The sequence below is a fragment of the Dermacentor silvarum genome, chromosome 5, assembly GCF_013339745.2.
Source record: "Dermacentor silvarum isolate Dsil-2018 chromosome 5, BIME_Dsil_1.4, whole genome shotgun sequence".
Classification (NCBI taxonomy): Eukaryota; Metazoa; Arthropoda; class Arachnida; order Ixodida; family Ixodidae; genus Dermacentor; species Dermacentor silvarum.
Genome location: NC_051158.1, coordinates 163,999,343 through 164,019,042, shown reverse-complemented (window position 1 = coordinate 164,019,042; position 19,700 = coordinate 163,999,343). Strand labels below are relative to the sequence as shown.

The 19,700-nt window shown below is 49.0% G+C and overlaps 1 protein-coding gene across 2 annotated transcripts in view; it reads left to right on the top strand.

Annotated features, from left to right (window-relative positions):
* LOC119453852 (uncharacterized) overlaps positions 1-19,700 on the top strand; it is a 234,869-nt gene that overhangs the window by 143,775 nt on the left and 71,394 nt on the right. The gene's annotated exons all lie outside the window — the stretch shown is intronic.

Here is a 19,700-nt window from a genome sequence, read left to right as displayed (position 1 = left end):
TACTTATTGTTTATTTCTACTGCACCTTTAAGACAACCGTTCTTCGAGAAGAAAAAGGAAAGAAATAAAGGCGCACTTCGGTGCACTGCTAACTCGTTGTCCTACGCCAGTACTTCCGCGGTGCTCTGCAATGTTGCCGTCGCGTTAAAAACCTGGCTTAGAATGGCACGTACTTGTTTGTGCGACGCGTGTACAGAGACGGTGCTCGTGCGTGAACTATCTCCGTTCTGGTGCAGTGTATTCTGCGCGCTAATGAACAAACAGTGACGTTCAAGCGTGACAGGCGGAATGTGTTGCGAGCGGGCATTCCAACAAAGCGATGCGGAACAATGGAGTCGCAGTGTTTGCGTTTGTCCCTCGCGTGCGCCCATTGTGGAGACGTCGCGACGGCGGCGGTGACATGCGAGGCCTCGCGTACGGAGCGGACGTGCGCTCGTATCGCGTGCTTCGCCGCCGTCGCTCGCGGCTCGAAGCCCAATTGTTACGCACATAGATCCAGTAATTTTGCCGACGTGCCAGTACTCGCCCATCGGATGCGTTATCGCCCAGAGGCGGCCATTTTCAGCAGCCGCTGGCCACGGATTGGGGGGCGAGTTTCGACCTTCCCCGAAAGGCTGCGCAAACCGCTGACGTGCGGTAACCTTGACACGACGCGAGGACATCTCACGGGCACCTTCCAACCCGCGTTCTCTTTGTCAAGGCTATACAGCGGCCACCACCCGCTTGCTCTCTTCTCCGAGCCTTCGGGGAGGAGCAGTTACAGCGTTGGTTTTTCGCGGACAGCGTTTAATGCCCGGGGCACGCGCGCGGAACCCGTCATTCGCGCGCGCCTTGTTTGCGACGAGAGGACGCTAATCATCGGACACGCGCTTGGCGTGATTCATGCCCTCAATGGAGCTGACGGTTTCTTCCGCCGGCGGTGATTGTTCAACCTATCCTATAAGATTCGTACGCGGCCTGCCTGTCCGTCCCTGGCCGATTCGGCGCCCGCGACCTTGGGGCTCGCCGGCCTTGCGAATGTGTGACTCTCACCGCGGAGCTGTAGTTCACTGCCTGCGCGCCCATAAAATGGGCGCCCGCTGCCGTGTCGCTGCTATTCCGAGTGTGTTCCGGAGGCCTTGACACCCCTTCGCTTCCGGCGCGGCATGGGCTTCGCCTTTGTTACCTTAATTACACCCACGGCGCGCACAGTGTGTGTTTCGGGTGCGCGTTATCTACAGTTGTCCGATTATCCCGCTTTGCTGTATTGTGCGTCTGTGTGTGTGTACTAAACACAATAAACTGCAGTTTCTCCTTTTAGATTGACCGTCCTATCGTGGTCTCACTTCGGCTGTTAAACACAATGGCACGGCAAAGCAAAGAAGCCCGTAGCAGTTTTGCGTGGTGGAAACCTGTAGTTCTGTTTTTCTATATTTTTTTTTTCTTTTTTTCCCCCATAAGTGAAACTCTCGAGACGATCCAATGGATGTTTGCCCTTGAGGCTTATAGTGGTCTGACGAACTACCAAAACCTGGCCGTGTACTATTTACTGTAGTCTGTACGTATAATCACTTGTACGAAATGCCAGTTCTGCGCTGTGGAGAAGCGGATCAACGACTCAGACCGCTGCCGACGTGCGTAGCACGTGTAAAGGACTAACCACCTGACGTCAACGGGAAACACGACGTCTCTGGAGACCAAAGGTTGGGGGACAGGACTGAATGCTTAGACACCGAGTACCGAAAATAGGAGGAACTTGTGACATGTTTGTTTCATCTGTCAGTGCAGTTGATCGTGTCGTGGCTTGGTTGTCGCCTGCCCCGACACCTGACGGTAGGCCGAGGGCGATGGGGTGAGAATACGACATCGAGCCGTGGGATAAAGTATACACACGCTGATCGGCCGATTGGCCTTAGGGTGCTACATTATCTTATGCGCGCAGAGTAGGTGATCATCTCTTTCTGTCTCTTTTACTTAGCGACTGCGCCTCCATCGTGATCACGTTCGGCAATAGACGACTGTGTGAAGCGGTTAGTTGCAGGACAAGCTAAGGAACCAAGTATGCGATTTCTACTGTGAGGGAACGCTGCTATCGCAGTTACGAGCCAGAGGAATCTTTTGTTAATTGCGCATGTCTGGTGTATGCGAGCAAAGCCAACGTCTCCTAGATGGCACAAGGCGGGCGCACTTCGATCCGTGACGTCATGTGCTAGCTTGCGCGACTGCCATATAATTTAGCGGGGGCGCTCCCGAGTAAGCCGCGGCGATTTTGACGTCACCGCTTTCGTCACGCCGGACTTGGCAATGGAAATTTTGGTCCAACTAGCATGACGTCATAAAGCAGAGTGCACAGGGCCGGTATTTTGTAGCGATGCCTGGATGACTTATTCTATACTAGTCTTATCATCCACCGCTCACGGCCGGCTGATCCCGTTGATAACGCGAGTGGACCGTCGCTCTGACCACTGACAAAGCGCGAAAAGGCATTAGCACAGTAAAGGCATCGCTACAAAATACCGGCCCAGGCCTGCTATCTAGAAGGCATTGGCAAAGTACACAGCAGGTCTGATCATTTTTACTCCTGTTGACCGTTTGAGGTCCGTTGTCTCGCTAGCTACTATTGCTGATAGGTTCTGGTACTTTTGTCACTGTCTAATTAATTGCCATATATAAGTGTACTTCCTCAACACTGTGACATGGGCGGCGTTGTTTCTGTAGTCTTCTCTGTGATGCCGTCATTTTAACTCCCACTACCAAAAAGCTGAATATTGACGCGTGTACTTAGCAGACTCGATCGAGTCCAGATGCTCTCACGCATCATACGATTTACTGGTTTCCCGCTCACGTAGGGTCGGTCGAGGGTGCTCCCCCGAGCCTCAGTGAGTCTGCTCACGAGGCTGCGCGACCTCACCGATCGTATACCCCGACGTATATCGCGACGACACCTGCCCGTCCTGCGGTCAGACCTCCACTCTAGGACACATGCTCTGGGAGCGCGGGTCGAGATACCCCAAGTTCAGCAAGGAGGAGTGGGACTCGCTTCTGCGTAGCCCCACTCTAGACATGCAAGCAAATCCTGGCTGTCCGGCGTGCCCGCGACCGGCCCGTGGGCTAGACCTGCCGGTCCCGACGTGGGACTAGCCGGGTGCGCGACGAGTTCGGGTCCTCGCCGGAACTCCAATAAAGTTCTCTCACTCACTCACGTTGACACGTGGACTTGTTCATGATTTTTCTGGGGACAGCATTTCATCCGCTAACAACCTAAAGTTATCGCTCAGTGCAAGACGCACCTGCATGATTTGGTACTTAACTCGAATGTTGTCGTTGATTCTATCTGTTATGTATGTTCTCGTCGAACTTTGTGCAGTTATACTGTATGCGCGACGCGAATTCTGCAGTACCTTCTGGAAAGTATGCGATCACCAATGATTACACTGGAACCTTCGACGAGTCACGTATAAAAGTAGATGGGCTTGACCGGCAGATCAGATTTCGACCATCGACAAGTGTGTGCCCCGCTATCATTTTTCTGAGGGGTGCTTGTGTTGCTGGGCCCAGGTTCGCCCAGTAAACAGTTCCGTGACCCGTGTTGTGATACTGCGGTCGTTCACCGACACTATACAACGTGAAGCTGTTAGGTTGTTACTCCAGCTCGCCGTTGTTGTACACATTCTTCTGTTCACTTTGCTTTTGCGTTATGCAAGCGTCGCACGCAGGAAGGTGTGCTGAAAGTGCTGCTTACAATTGGGAAGGGTCTATTCTCCTGGCGTGTGCGGTTGACCAAGTCTCGTGCCTATCTTAGCGGTACATCGCGCCTGTCTTTGTAGAGCAAAAGGGTTACAGCGCAATCGAATAGGTGTGCTCCTGTAAACGAACTGCATATACCTTCTTATCTCTTTCCTCGAACTCCTGCTTTCCCGGTTTTTGTTGGTACCGACTCGAAGTGTACGCACTGTGGCGACGTCTCGGTTGGACAGCGCGTGCGGACAACGCCGCTGTCGGTGAAAGGGGTGTCGCACAGCCGGCGCGCTTGTCAGCGTAGCGCCCGCGAGGCAGAGACGACCGTTCGAGGCCAGTGCGCGCAGCTGCGTGCGGGCGCCGTTCTCGCTTTTATTCTACTGCTCTGCTCGGCTGTGCTGCGCCTTTTCAGCGTGCCCCGTCCGGCGTGTCCGTTGCAGCCACCGGCGATGTGTTGCGCCAGCTGGTAGCACGCGACGTCCGCTGTGGGAGCTCTGTGCGTATGGTTCGATGGTGATGTTTGCGAACTCCGGACTGCGGTTTGTGAGAGTTTATTTCGAGTAGAGTAGAGTCGCCCGGAGGAACATTTGTCTAGCCAGCCAACTGACTAGCCTACGTATATCGATTTTGCTGCAGCTATACTCTGCGCTGGGGGAAGGGGAAAGCGCAAGAGAACATAAGGGCAAGTCTGTTCGTAGCCTATAGGGGTCCGCGCCCGTACATTTTAAATAACCACGTAAGGCCGCCTCAAAGCTGAATTTACAGTCACGACAAGGGCCCAATATAATGTCTTCTGACAAAGGGTAGCCGTCTAAGCGGGCAAGAGTATCATTAGCGAAACCCTGTAGATCGTCCACGTATTGGCGTCAGTAACATAGCACATCCTTTATTTTGTTTCGTGCACGTGACATAACTCACAGTCTGGGGACTCAGTGCGACGCGCTGAGGGAACTCCCAGCCTTTGCAGCAGATTGGCACTGCTGCGGTTATTTCGAGTTACGTTTAAGAGAACCACTTGTTTCGATGCGAACATCGAGACAAGTGGTTTGTTACTCACGAGGCCCGCTTCTCGTGAGTAAAACTACTTTGTAGATCTCTCTTGTGCCGTCTAGAAACACGCGGGGCCTTCCCATTCGGCGCAGTCACGTGCTTATTTTCCTTGATCTGACAAAAGCGCCTGGATGTCTGCTGCCGTGATCTCCGTGAACGATGTGGTTTCCGGCTGTTATCCGGGTGAAAGGGTGTCTTCGTGTGCGCGCTGGCTGGCTACTTTTGCGTGTATTGCGAGTTTCCACTGTTCGGCAGAATAAGCTCACCCACCAATATTCTTATAGACAACGAGCTCACTCACTGCCCTCCTCGCGCCTGCACAACACTCACTCGCGTTCGTAGTCGCATCCACTCACGCTCATTCTCCCTTCCAGCCACAGTCGCCGAGAGTCACTCGTGCTGACAGTCACGTCCACTCTAAGTCATCCTCTTTGAATTTCATTCGCACAGACGTTGACCGGCACTCACTCCTGCTCATACTGACGTCATCTCACACAGCCTACGTCACTCCCTCTATCTCACGCCGGTGAAATCAGCTTGGAGAAAATGTGGCTCACCCACTGCACTCGTGAGTAGGCCGACCTATGCCGGCATTTCTCGCTAACGGGGTCGGAATGAGATCCCGTGACGATGGGGATGAAACTGCACCCGACTGACGGGGGTCAAACGACGGAGTGCGAGGCAGAGTTAACGGGAAACGAAAATTTTGACAACTTCTCCCGTGTGGTCGAGGCGGATGGCATGTACACTTCGTCTGCTGCTGAAGTTCTGGTTGGCTGGGCTGAGGCACGCGCCAGAAGAAGACAGGCGCCCCCGGCCGATTAGCACTTCAGCAGCAGACGAAATGGACATCTAGATGGACGCTTGCAGATCGGCTTGACCTTCTCTAAGGAATTCGCTCGGCGTCCGATTGGGCCAGGTCATCGAGAATCGATCGCGAAGACATAGTCCATAACACGATCACTAGTTGCAGTAGTAGCAATAGCTGTAGGAATTGGTTGTCTTAGGATATGGAAGACGGAAAAGAGGACGTGAGGGAACAATTCCTTCCGACCTCACTGTGAACTGACTAGCATTACGGGTCGTGCCTGAATGCCGCCCAGGAGAGGGTGATAGGGTAATCAGTCTAAGGGACAAGGAGTCAGGTTGGCGTAGATAGTTGGTAGTATAAGATGACTGTTTAACACACTTTACGGCCAAGTAAATTGTATAGTTCTGGCCTCACAGACGCGCGTTTGAGGCCCGCCGTCACGAACAAGCTCCGCATTGATGCGCAAGTTGAATGTTTCCATATATATAGTGCCGTTAATGCTCTACCGCTTGCTTTCTGAACCCCCCCCCCCCCCCTTTTTTTTTTTTTCTTCTTTTCTTCGACATTCGAGAGTGTTATGAAGAAACTCGTTGGAAAGCGAGCGGCGTTTCGTTGTTTGCGCGGCGAAGTTATTCGGAAAGCGCTCGACGGTACACGGACGTATATAGAGCTTGTCACGCCAAGCGCTCGCAATGGCTCTGCCTCTGAGTGCGTGCGGCCCGGTGCGGGCGTCGTATGCGCACTTTCGCAATCAACCGCGCCGCGATTAAGCATATGGCGCGTGCAGCTGTGCTCACGTGATGCGTATACCACCTTCAACAGCAGTCGTCGTCCTCGCACTGTGGAACTGCGCGGAGAACAACGTGTATATATATATAGTATGCATACATGCGTATACGCCGTTTGCCTTCCGGGAATTTCCATTTGCACTGAAAACATTCTTTACGTAGTTTTATATCTCCTCCTCCGGAGCCAGCCATTTGGCGCCTTTGTTTCCGCACTCCGGCGCGCACGCGCAGTACCTGCCGTGCTTAGTTCTTTCTGCTCCAAATACGGGACCGCACCTTGTTGCTATCCGCACTTCCTCTTCCATTGTCGTTCATTTTTCCTCCCTTCTTTGGCGCGCGTAGTTATTTCGTGTACTGTTCGAAACAGAGGTTTACGAACTAGCAGGATGCGTTGCGAGAGCTTTGAAGATCTCGTAAATTGGCGCACCAAAGATCAGGCGCGCACGCTCGCGATAATTCCTTTTGCCGTATAGGAAGTGCCCGGTCATTTAACTATTTCTCTAGACTTTGCGTAGGTAGTTTCTGTAGACCGTCCTGTAAAATGAAGACTGTCCCGAATTTGTAGCCTTACACAGTTCATTACCTGTGCCTTGTGTATACGTTATGGAAGAAAAAGTATATACTACGTCACAGCTGCCGTTAGAAGGAACGTTCCGAGTCCGCCGCTTCTGTCTTGAGCGCCGCTGGCTATAACACTGCCGCGGTGCCTCTCGTAGCCGTGCACAAAGACCCGAGAAATTGGACGGGAAGATTGCCGCCGCGGCAGCTTAGTTGCTAATTCATCGCACGCGATCGAAATGCGCAGGTTGTGCTTTCAGTTCTCAACTGCGGCAAGTTATCTCTTCGTCCAGACTCATCTCCGTTTTCCAAAATTTCTGCATTTAAATTAAGCGCAGTTATTTTTACCTTGGCATGGCTTCATGGCATGCTGTCTTCGTATAGTTGTAAGTAACAAAAAAAAAAAAGGGGGGTGTCAAGGCTCCCGCATCACCTTATGTTTCACTGCTCAAAAAAGTTATCCGACAAAGCAAGTGATATACAATGAATCAAGCCCGTCGACGCAGGAAGAAGTCATGGCACAAACGCTGTGCATCACTCGATCGTGCCGGTTCTGGACTGGGCCAATTCATTTAGTTGCTTGAGCCTGCTGTTTAACGCGCCGTCAGCCACGTTGCGCAGTTCCCTTATACGCTCGCGATAAACGTTGCTGTCTTCTTTTATTCACGACAACGCTTGTTCATTAGGCTCACGTCGCCCGAGGCACTTGCACCGCTCGTGCACCTTTCGCAGTGCGTCGAGTGGCGTTAGCGAACGAGCTCGGGGAATTCGCCGCCTCGTTTTTATCCTCCGCCGCAGACAGCCGCGCAAGCAGCGGGAGACACGGCGAAACAAAGCGTCGCATTGCGAGGCTACCAAAGCGGAAGCAGGTTGATTCGGCGCGAAGCGGCATCGCGGTCGTTTCGCCGAGTCGGCGCGCAGTGGCCGGGCATTTGAGGGCGCTCGCACACTCACACACCACGTCGCATTAACCCTGACGGCGTCGCTTTGCCACATGGCGAGGGAGCCCGGTGGGGATGAACGCAGCAGCGACGGCGCTCGGGTTTCCTGCAGGCGGAATGTGTTCCCGCTGACCTCCTCCTCCTGTTTTATCCATCTCGCTCGCTCGCGTGGCGCGCCTACAGCGGAACGGACTAAACGAGCCTGTACGAAACGGCCGAGAATTTAGGGGGGAAAGAAAGAAAAGGAAGGAAATAAGAGAGAGAGAGAGAGAGAGAGAGAGAAATAGCAAGCCTCGAGGCGCCTCATAACGCAACGTGGGTGCCGTGATTTGCACAGACCTTGACACCTCCCTGCCTCCCTCTCCGCTTGGTTCTTGTCTTTCGTCGCTCGTTATACGCTGCACGCGTCGCTTCCCAGCTCTCGCTGGGGTGTCCGTCGTGCTTTTTTGTTTCTCCTTTGTTTATCCCTCCTGCGACTCGCACGCCTGCTTTGTTCGTGGCGTGTTTGTGTCGCCTAGTGCTTTCTTTCCTCGCTTCTTTTTCGTTCGTTCCTTCTTTTTTTTTTTTTCGTGCGACTCGCATCCGTCATGCACGAAAGGGGAGGGGACTGGTGACACGGTAGCCGAAAGGCCCACAAATGGCTTTGACATGTTTGTCTATGCGCCCTTTGTTTTTTGTCCCAATTAAACCAAGAGAGAGAAAAAAAGAAGAAAATGAAAACACGCGGAGAGTGAACATTTAGGTGAAGGTCAGTCGACGTTTCACCTAAGCTCGGCGATTCGCTTACGGCTGAGCTTAGCGCTCGAGCAGTTTTCTGATCTGCGGCGCGCCAACACGCGCGGCCTGTGCAACCCCGTTTAGTTGCAGCACGTGGAGAGGGATGGCGGGTGTCACCATCAGTCCTCGTTGATATTTGGGTCATGAATGTCCTTATGTACACACTGGCCGTGGTTACCTCTAGCGTGAGATGGCGTCATCGCGGCAACATCGTTACTGCACGCGATACTAAACCAGACCGCCGCGATGTTGTGCGTACTTTCGTTTTTTTGTTTGTTTGTTTGTTTGTTTTGTTTTAGAAACCCTCTCTCGCAAATTCAACACAGCTGCAAACGGATCACACCTCGATATATTCTTCCTGGTCTATTCCACATCTCGTCTTCACTCAAACCATCTCTCCGTTATCGGCGCACTAAAGAAGACTGTAAAGCCAGGTCGTGGTTATGAAGCACGATTCCACAATAATGAAGCGACTACTTCTACCGTGCCAGAAAGCTTCGTAAGCGACGAATTGTCTCATTGACACTTTTGATCTAATTATAGTATTTGAGAAGTTGATTAATTAAGACTAATGTAATTAGGCGGAATGTAAAAAAATAATCGAGAGTATCTCCAAGCAACGGCAAACATTACCTCGGTTCTGTCCAGCTGCGTGACATTTGCATATTTTAAAAGTTTGGCCCCAAGTTAAGTGAAACACACTGTATATAGCCCGTATACTTTTGACAAAGAGTGTGCGTAAAAGGAACCGTCCGGGCAACCCGGAGATCGGTTATGCGGTTCTAACGTAAAATGTTCGCCGATTGGTTATAGCAGACCAGAGTGCACGAATCTTCAGTGTAACCCTAAGGATTTCCCGTGTTCGGGTTGAACCTGTAAGCTCGCGGTTTGGCCAAGTTGAACGTTTACATTTTGGAACGCGCCCCACTGCCTGCTGCTCGAGGAAGTAAAAGCCTGCGAACTGTATCGGTGCTGAAATTTGCATGCGCGGATCGAATAATGTAGGCGCATGCGCGGACATGCGTCGCGGTGTTTTAACGACCATGATCGGAAACACGCGCGGCAGGGTCGAGCGAGGAAGAGAGGGAAAACGCGAAGACTCTTATTTTCCGGAGATCAAAGGGAAGTACCGCCGCGCGGCTCGGGAAAAAGGGATTGCATTTGAACATAGCCGCACGAGTGCGGATTCTCCGACCGATGTGGGGGCTGAAGGTACAGAGAAGGAATAATCCAGCACCACATTTATTTCTTTCGCCGATCGCTATAGTACATTTGTTCTATTTTCCGGCTCCCTACATTCGCGGCGTAAACTGCCATGCAAAGAGAGAGAAACCACGTGTGTGTGTGGCAGACGAAGGGGATAAGATGGGGAGGCTGGCGCATTTCAAACAGACAGGCTGCATTTATTCGCGTCAGCCCAGAAAACGGATAGGGATTCCATTACCACTGCGGTGCCGTGTATACTGACCGCGGCGCAGCACGTACATACACCGGGTGTCCAACGTAACTTGGGCGAAATTATATATATATATATATATATATATGCAAATGCCATGTAGCTGGACAGAACCAAGGTAATCCTGTTCTGCCGTCGCTTGGAGGTACTCCGATTATTTTTGCATTCCGCCTAATAACGCAATTAGTGCTACTTAATCAACTTATCAAATATTATAATTAGATGAAAAGTGCCAATGAGAAAATTGTAGAGCAACATGGAAAACTCCCGATACAGGTTTATGTTGCTCAATGCGTGCTTACATAAAAGTGGTTTTCCGTGCGTGAAAGAAGCCCGCGAAGACTCGCCAGATTGCCGCGCGACTTCGAGGAACTTTGCGTGTATTCAGCGATATTTCTACGCAGCAGTGCATGCGCGCATATAATAATGTTCTTCACCGTTTCCAGGAAACTTCAATGTTAAATATACGTAGATAGCGACAGCGAGCTCATGTTGCCAAACACACTTTGTGAAAAGCATAGAGAAACGCGTGGTATATATCGTTCTTCCGCTCATCACAAACAGCAACGATCCCAATTTTAACGGACGACGTTGATTCAGCCTCGACACGCGTTGAATCACAGGAGGCGCTGCAGGCAACACGGAATATAGCGAATAGCACCGTCGCGAGCGTCAGCCGCGCTAGCTCGACCAATCGAGCATTTATGCTCCCTTTGAACGGGGGGGCCCCGCGTGTTTGCTCGGGCTGACGTCGTCGGGCAAAACACGATGCGGCACGCCCTTTCGCTTCCTGGTTCTTCTGTCCCGCCGACCGGCAAAAAACTCACGCGCACAAACGTCGCGAATGCCATTAGGCGACGGTTGTGTATCGTCTTTGCTGCTACATCTCGTCCGTTCTATCCGCGCCCTTGCTTCTGCGGGAGGCGAACGGCGGTCGGTTGGTCGTTCAGTTTTAAGGCTCGGCGATCGCTTTGATCGTATCGAGCGGCTGCGGGTGCCTCGCGAGTAATCGAACGAAATGTGGGCGTCATTAGCATTTCTGGCGTTTGTTTAAGTAAAACAGAAAGAGCCTGCTTCCGTGATTTCCAAGTGTACCGCTTGCACCCACACGCTATGCTCACCAGTCTATCGGTGTGCCCACTCAGTGTATCGATAGGCGAAGCTAACCATACGTCCAACTTGAAACCCACAAACACCGGCTAATCGTTTCTGATATACGCTCATTTGGGACTCGAACTTACGGTTTATGCGCCCCGAAATACGACACAAAGCCGATAACAGCGTTTCTCCAGGTGTATGCGCTGCAGGGAAGTTTCAGTTCGGGATAGTTCAGAAAAAGCAATCACCAAGTAATCGCTACAGTAAATAATTTTATCTCAACATTTAATTCTTCTTTTCACACTAGCTCAGATAACTCAATCTCACTTAAATAACATTCATTTCATTTTTACTTTTGTTTAATTCGTTGGCCTGAAATAAAGGTCGGCAAGTAGTTTTCCTTTGTGTGGAATAGTTCTTTGGCTTTGTCGAGTTTAATATTCTCCAGTCGGACGCGAAAGTCTACGGGACACGAGATTTCCAGAAATACTGTATTCGCGCGAAACCCGACCACGTATCCTTGAATTCATCAGTACGTAGCAGCCTTTGAGACCTGCCCTGTCATCTATCAAATTAAGAGCGACATGCCCTAAACAGAGTACGAATTCACATTTGTCGTACAAGTCACGTGCCGTAAACATTTGTGACCGTCTTCACAATACGGCCCACTGTTAAAGGGAATACCTAACCAGTAATATGTCAAAAGAACTGGAGCATTTTTTCGCCTTTATCTGAAAGAAGTGGCTGATATGTTCAGTTGGACCGCACACGGGCCTTTACGGAATGTCTCGCAGATAATCTATGGCAGTATACGAACTGCATCTTTCTTTTAACGGAAGACCGTACTCTACATTACTTTAACTTGAGTTCTCGCATTTTTTATTGAATCTTATAATGTCGTATGTACGGTACACTGGAACCTCCTTATGTATTATTACACCGACTAGTAAACATAAAGCTGCAGAGATCGCCCGATTCTCTAATAGTAAGAATAAATGTTACAGATTGTCAGCAATAATTACTGCAACTGAAATATCTGCCCTTTGCATGCAGACAGAGAAACGAAACAACTGCGGGCCGTTTTTCCGTCATGTCCGGCACATGTATTCAGTGAGTGATCTATGTGGTACCATTTAACACTGTTTCCCGACACTCTTTCAAATTCAGATATATACGACACTTGTTGTTTCGGCGCCTGACAGAAAGAAGCAACATGCAATTTATGCTTTTGACAGTAATGTCGTGAAAATATTACATTACTGCCATTAACAAATATATGGCCTCCCGACTCCCCTTTGGAATCGCGGCATTCTGACAGTGTTGCATTTCGCACAAGGGGCGATGTTCGTATCGAGTATCGCAGTGCAAACATGGACACACTGAGAAGGACATACAACACAAAGGACATTGTGTTACTTGTCCTTCATTGTGTCTGTGTTTGCCTGCTTGCTCGGCTCAATCGGAATGTCATGCACCGACGCACAAGTCCATATTACTACCATATTGAACACAAGACGCGCTTGTCCGTGGTTCTTGTCGAGAACGTCGGACTATATTGCAACAAAATGGCCAGTCGGGTTAATTGGTTGATTTGCATCTTGAAAATGTTTTTAGGCGCAACGATATAGACAGTACACGAAGGAACAACGTGCCTTGCACTGTTGTTCCTTCGTCTACTGTTATTATCTGTCGTTGCGCTTAAAAAGTTTTCAAGATGCGAGTCTGACTGTACCTTTAGTGTTCTCGAAAGGGCAGCGTAACAAGGAAATATTCGAGCGGCTATCGGAGGGCGGACCGCCGTGTCACTCCTCATGTGTATACCCTATGCAGCCGAAACTATAGGAAACGGAGCTGCGTTGTTCGCGGGTAAATGCGGTATACGCGCCTGTACTGTGCAGTTCGTCCATGCTGGCTTTTTTTCGCGCTTTCTCCGCGCGATTCCCAATGCGTTTCGTATTCTGCCCGCGCAGCTCTCATTAACATGGCGTGCCGCTGCTGCCTGCGCCGTGTTCGCCGGTCGTTTGGCATTTCGATGTTCCGTGCGCGCGCTTCGCCGGTTCTCACGGTTTGCATTCGGGGCATGAACCGCGCTCGGCCGACGTCGCGACCACTCGACGTTGCCCCCGATTGATTCCTATCAACCTCGCGTTGCCTTTCCCAAATATGATCGCGGCGCCCGTTTGTATCACGCTGGTGCGGGTTTCTCCTTCGCGTTATTATTCGGCGGCGCTACTGTATAACCGGCATTGCGGCTCCTTTTATAGGGACCAGAGCCGCGCCGCATTCGCCGACGAAACTTCGCGCGCTGACTCTGCGAAATCTAGCGTGATATTTTCTCTTCCTTTTTTTTTCCCCGCTTGAATATGTCGTTTTGCTGGAGAAGTGTGTGGGCATAACTGATGTGCACTTATTAAACCCGGGAGCATCGCATGGAATCAATGACTCCCAATGCTGATGCGTTCCAACAACGCGTAATTAATCGACCGTCCTTTGCACGGTGTATAGGATAGCGAATTGATCGCTGCGCGTTGTTCGGCCGCGCCCCACTTTTCGTCGTAACTATAGGCTCTGGGCGATCATCCATTGTCTCTTGGGACAATACTTGGACCACGGTCAGTTAGCGGCCTTGAAATTTTTCCGTGCAGTGAAATACGTTTACATAAGTACGGACGTGTGCCCGAAATACCTAGGCGATTTTATGCGGTGAGTAGCCTAATTGTTGTTGTTTCTTATTTTTTCTTTTCTCACTCTTGTATGCGGTAATGTTTGCACGTTCTAAAATGTCCCTTTTATTATCATTATTATGTTTATTTACTTATTTATTTATTTTAAAGCAAATTTATTATTTAATATTACCTCGCATAAAGGTGAACTGTACTTGTCGACGGTGTACTGATTTTCCAACCTCTCCAGTTAGACCTCATATAACCCTACGTAGCTAAATTTCCTATATTGTGTATTATCAGTACAAAACAGTCTTAGTGCGGTGTTTTAAAGTCGGTGCATTTATTTAACGACTCCTTTTGTTCATTTTTTGGTTCGTAATATCATCATCACCATCAGCCCTACATTTATGTCCACTGCAGGACGAAGGCCTCTCCCTGTGATCTCCAATTACCCCTGTCTTGCGCTAGTTAGGAAATTTGCAGGCGCAAGCTAGAATCAGCTAGCGCAAGACAGGGGTTCGTAATATGCCTTGCCGAAAATCCCCCGAATAATAATAATAATAATAATAATAATAATAATAATAATAATAATAATAATAATAATAATAATAATAATAATAAACATCTGGTTATGCAGTCGTAAGTGGATAACCCATTCAGTGGCTGTGAAATCTGGTAGTACTATTAAAGCTGTGATCAGCATAAGGAACACGAGAGTACAGGCACGATCAAAATAATGGAATAGAGAAATTTCCCGGTCGAATCGAATGTGAATATTAGGGAAAGACGACCTCCGAATATGGAATCAAATATCGAATAATTTGTTTCTGAATACAGCAAACTAATTAGGTTCGCGTGGAGTCATTCTGGTAAAAAAAAAAAAAAGAGATGAAGAAGAAAACGAGGCTTAGCGTGGGAATTATTTACATCGCTTGTATAAGGGCATATTTAAGTGCATGTAATGCTGTTCGCAAGTGGACGCAAACGGAGGCGCATGTAAATTAGGAACAGCTGCATTCAATTATCGGGTGAACCACGACAATGACAGTAGTACAAAAGAAAAAAACAAAATGTCACCAGCATCACGTAGAATCTTTCTACTTGCATCGTTTCGTGTGATTTGAGACTTTAAAAGTGTTTCTATCTCTTAAGTATTGGAAAGAAATTATTATTCCCCAGTTTCAAGTAGTGAATTGCCGAATCGAATGCTAATCGAATAGCAAGGGCTGTTTTATTCGTATTCGGAATTTCCAGTATTTGCACACCCCCTAGTTAAAATTAAGCTTCGTCACTGACGCATGTTACATAGAGTATGTCTGCTTGTTGTTGCAACCGCAAGTGTACAATAGGTGGCCTCCCCGACCGACGTTGAAGCGCATGTTGTGAGAGTATACCCCGGCAACAACAACATTCGGCGCCTGCGTTTATTGTCGCGCGTGATAGCTTAGACGCTGGACAACGCCCAACAACGGCTACGGTCGAAGCCCCCTCTCTCTCTTTCTCCCTCTGACTCGACACGCGAGGCGGGCATCGATCGTCGCTCGCAAAGTTTTATTCTATTATTTATTTTTATTCCCTCATAACGCAACCACTGTGCTGTAGGCGCTACCAACCCACCCCTATACTGTACTGTGAATCTGTCACTTGCCGCGATACATTGTAATAGCCTTGGAAACACAGTTACGAGCTCACTAACTTGGCTGAGCGGGGAGATTGTAACGATTCCATGCCAAGGCTATTCCCTTTTTTGCGCTTCGTGAATAGTCCGAGCGCACACGTGATCACCAGCATCGGCCGGCCCTGTACGGTGGATGATATGCAAGAAATAAAATCGAGCGAGAAGAACCCTTTCATAAGCGTATTCCGGTCATAATGCCCTTTTACGGTTCTGCTGCTATTACACAGTAATGACAGCTTTCATTTCTGGTAATTATGTTTTGGTGAAAATCAATTCTGTAGTCTCGGGACACGGCTTTTGTAAAAGATATTCAACGAACCACCCGACTCCGCTGGCGCTCGTTTGATTCCGCGTGGAGAAATTCAAAGAAAACGTTCGCGAGGTCTATCAAGGCGGGTTTCGGAATGGCGTATTGATGGCCACGAAAAATGCGCGGCTCCTTTGACGAAAATCGTGCCGACCGTTCTGGTTGTCGTCGTGTACTTTTTTTTCCCCACAGCGATTTGGATTTTAGCGAAGGAGCCGGGTATCCACATTATGTGGTGTGACATTATCAGCTTGTGGGCCTGATCAGCCAAGTTACGACAAGCTGCAGTGGTCAAAGTTTGGTTTCCGGGCGTTTAAGCAAGAATAGATACCTACGCGCGATGTATATCGATATATATATATATATTCGTTTTCATTGTCCAGTTACACAAATCTCGGTCACTGTGAACTTCCATCAACTGCAGTCGTGTTAGCGACGATGGTGGATTTTTCTTCGTAGATCAGAATCAGAATCAGTTTTTATTTTCCTCAAGGAAAAATGGACCCCAGACAAAAAGCTGCTCATTGAGCAGCTTGACGAGGCCTGGGGCCCTACAGGCAGCGGCAACAGTGGCAAATCAGCAGTGTTCGTCGTACAGCCGTACGAGAAAAAAAAAGCAATGTGAGAAAAGCAATAAAAGCAAACAGTAATATGAGAACAAAAGCAACACAATAAAAAAAGAGAGAGAAAAAAAAATATGGTTTATATATGTATGTATCTACACATGTGTAAAAAAAAAGTTTACATATATATACAATAATACAAACTATAGTGTACACTGGCATGTTATATTCACACGTACACGCGCAAACAGCCGTAGAAGTGGCGCGCATATGCCTATATATACGCACATATAAATATATATACACCTACATACACAGATATACACACGCACATGGCATATATACACACCACTCAAGTGCACACATGTATACCTTCAGGTTAGATATTTTATGAAGAATGAAGGGCTACAAAAGCGGAGAGCAAGAAAAGAAAAAGTAAATCAGGCAATGCTAAAGTGGAAAAGTGAAATTAGACAATTGCCTGCAAGATCATTCCAAATAAGATGACAGGCGTTTTCTTTCAATCGAGAAAGACAACACAGCGAGCTGTATATTGCAATCGCGGACGGACAATGCAGCCCCGATTAATTCCACGTTTTCATTGTAATTACGTACGAGTGAGCTCAAGAAAGATTGCGCCGATTTCTGTTATTCTTGACACTTGAGTTTGTGGCAGCAGTGAAGACAGAAGCGTCGTCTTGCAGTGGTCGCAATCAGCATCGTGCTAAGTTGCATGAGCGCGTTCTAATGAAATATCTCGCTGTCCTTGGTTGATTCACACACGCCTTTTATGCTCCCTTCTTGCGATATAGCACTGTCAGTGCATTCATTTCTGCCGGCTTACACAAATATGCACGCCTGCCGCTCGATTTTTTCTTGGCTCCACCGTAGTTATTGCTTGCCGCAAAGAGTGTGACAAATCGGAGTGCAGGCGTAGTTACTCCGTAGTAATTCAGTGAATGGTGAATATTGCAGCGTAGCTCTACTTTCGAGAACTTCGAGCTTCAAACAAAATAATAATAAGAAAAAGAAAACACGGCGGCAGTTTGCAGCTCTTGCCAACGCTAACTGTGTTTGCGCAATTGGTTGAGTATATTACACTGCATCACGGGTTCTTCAGGGTGAGCGCCGCCTCCTCCCCCCCCCCCTCCCCCTTCCGCCTCCTCAATATACTAGAGCGCGCAGGCACACTTCGTTGTCTTTTCTCTTTCAGCGTGCAACGAGCGAGAATTTAGATTGCGCGTTACGCGGCTTCCGCATTAAGGCACTGTGCCGCCAGGGAGTTACGCCCTTCGGACTTCGTAATTTCGGTAACGAAACGCTACTAATTCAATAGCCTCTCGAAAGAGCGCGTTCGGAAATTTGTAACACAATGTGTGCCCGTCGGGCGGCATTATTCGCTTCCCTCGGACGCCTTTGGAAAGGAAATCTAAGGCAGCGAGTCTCTTTCAAAGCGCACTTCGGGCCTAAACAAAGCCACTTTAGTCCGTGGGCTCATTGTATACTGCGCACGCGGTCTGATGAAATCAGGGTCATCCTATGAGCTGCACACGACGAACTGAAGATTGTTCTCGGTACGGCTGACATATACTATAGTTAAATTCGGACACTGTAATTTCTCATTTGTTGCGTAATCGTCGTGAAGTGCTTGTTTATTTGTTTGTTTTGTGCCCAAAGTGAATTAGTTTGTTGTGTTCCTCACGTATATCGTAGCCAACAAGAGCGGCTATAAATGCTTTCTGGACCATCTAGGCAAAATATATTACGCAATTCTGAATCGCTTCGGGAAGCTGGTCACGTCCTTTTCGATCAATGCCTTCTTGTTATTGTCTTTTCTAGTACGATGTGTGAACTGAATTGCCTCGCAGTCGCCACGAATCAGCTTGATGTGATACGTAATCTAATAAGCCACAAATGAAACGAAAGATGAGTTGTTCTTGCGTCATTGTTTCGTAATTCAGAAAGATGTTCTGGCGGAAGTGCCACACACCCGATTGGGTTCATCCAGAATGATTTCTACTCCGACAGCAGTCAAGACCCCGTAATGTTTATTTACGAACAAACTTGAACGGTTTCGCTTCTCCTTTTTGTTTATTACTTTTAATATTCAGGGCGGCGCCTGGTTTAGTGGCGCTTCGCGACGACAGTCCGCCATGGCTTGTCGCAATAATGTTCGTTTACGTAGATTCGAGTGCCTAAATATGTAACAGTTTAGCCTCAAAGGCGTACCATTGATTGCGACAGCAAAGTATTAGGCTACGTTCACACTCGGGAAGCGGCAAGCGGGCGGAAAGGCTAAAGCGGCCGGAATATCTTTTCCGCGCATGTCCAAGTTGTTCACATTTGTTTTGCTATCGCCGCGGCCACCGCTGCCGCTTTCGCCCACATCCATCTAGTCTGCGTACGTTTGTCGGCGTGGTGGCGCTCATTATCGCACCATTTCGAGCGGTATGTTCATTCATTGTCCCACCCGTCATCAAAAGTGTTCATTTCGCGCAACTTTGCGAGTCATCTGCGACCTTCGGTAAATTCCTCGTAGGCGTTCCGTAATTCTCCTCATACGGGCACGGTAGCGCCGAGTCAAAGGTTGGTGCCTAGGCGTGATTATATTTCTTTAATAGCCTTTATTTACAGGTTGTAATAACATTTCATCGTTTCGTATTATTGGCGGCGCCTCCAGTACACCAAAGCTAAAACCCGGGCTGGCCCTTGTGTTGGGGCTCGCCGAAGCCTGCGCGTCCTACGTGAGACTTTTGCTCCCAATCTATTGTCGCGACGAGAAAACCACCGCGCAACGAAAAAAGCGCCCTGCGACTTTTTCAACATACCGCGCCCGTGCGAGGAGAATTGGGGAGCGCCAACGAGGAATCTGCCCAACTTTTTTCTGCCACAGAAGTGGGCGAAGAAATTGTTTTTTATACTTCTACCTACTTGTTTCCTAGAAATGGACAATAAATAAACGGAAGGAGCGGACACCTCGGAAGCGGCTGTGGTGGGTTCGCCCAGCTTTGCAAAAGCGCGAGAAGTTGGGTCACCCCAAGGCTTCGTTGCTGCACCTCCGGTCGCGCGACGTTGAATACTATCGCGAGTATTGCTGACAGTACGTTTTAGTACCACTCTTGTCGTAGAGAAAGTGGTGGATCTAGATCGCGTCGAGCACCATCGCAGCCTACACTTTTGGTGGCATGTACAATTTTACGACCGGATGTTTACATGCTAGTGGAGCTTCCGGTCGAGCGGAACAACTTTCCGCCGCGATTCCGCCTCGCTATGGCGAAAAAATCGGTCCG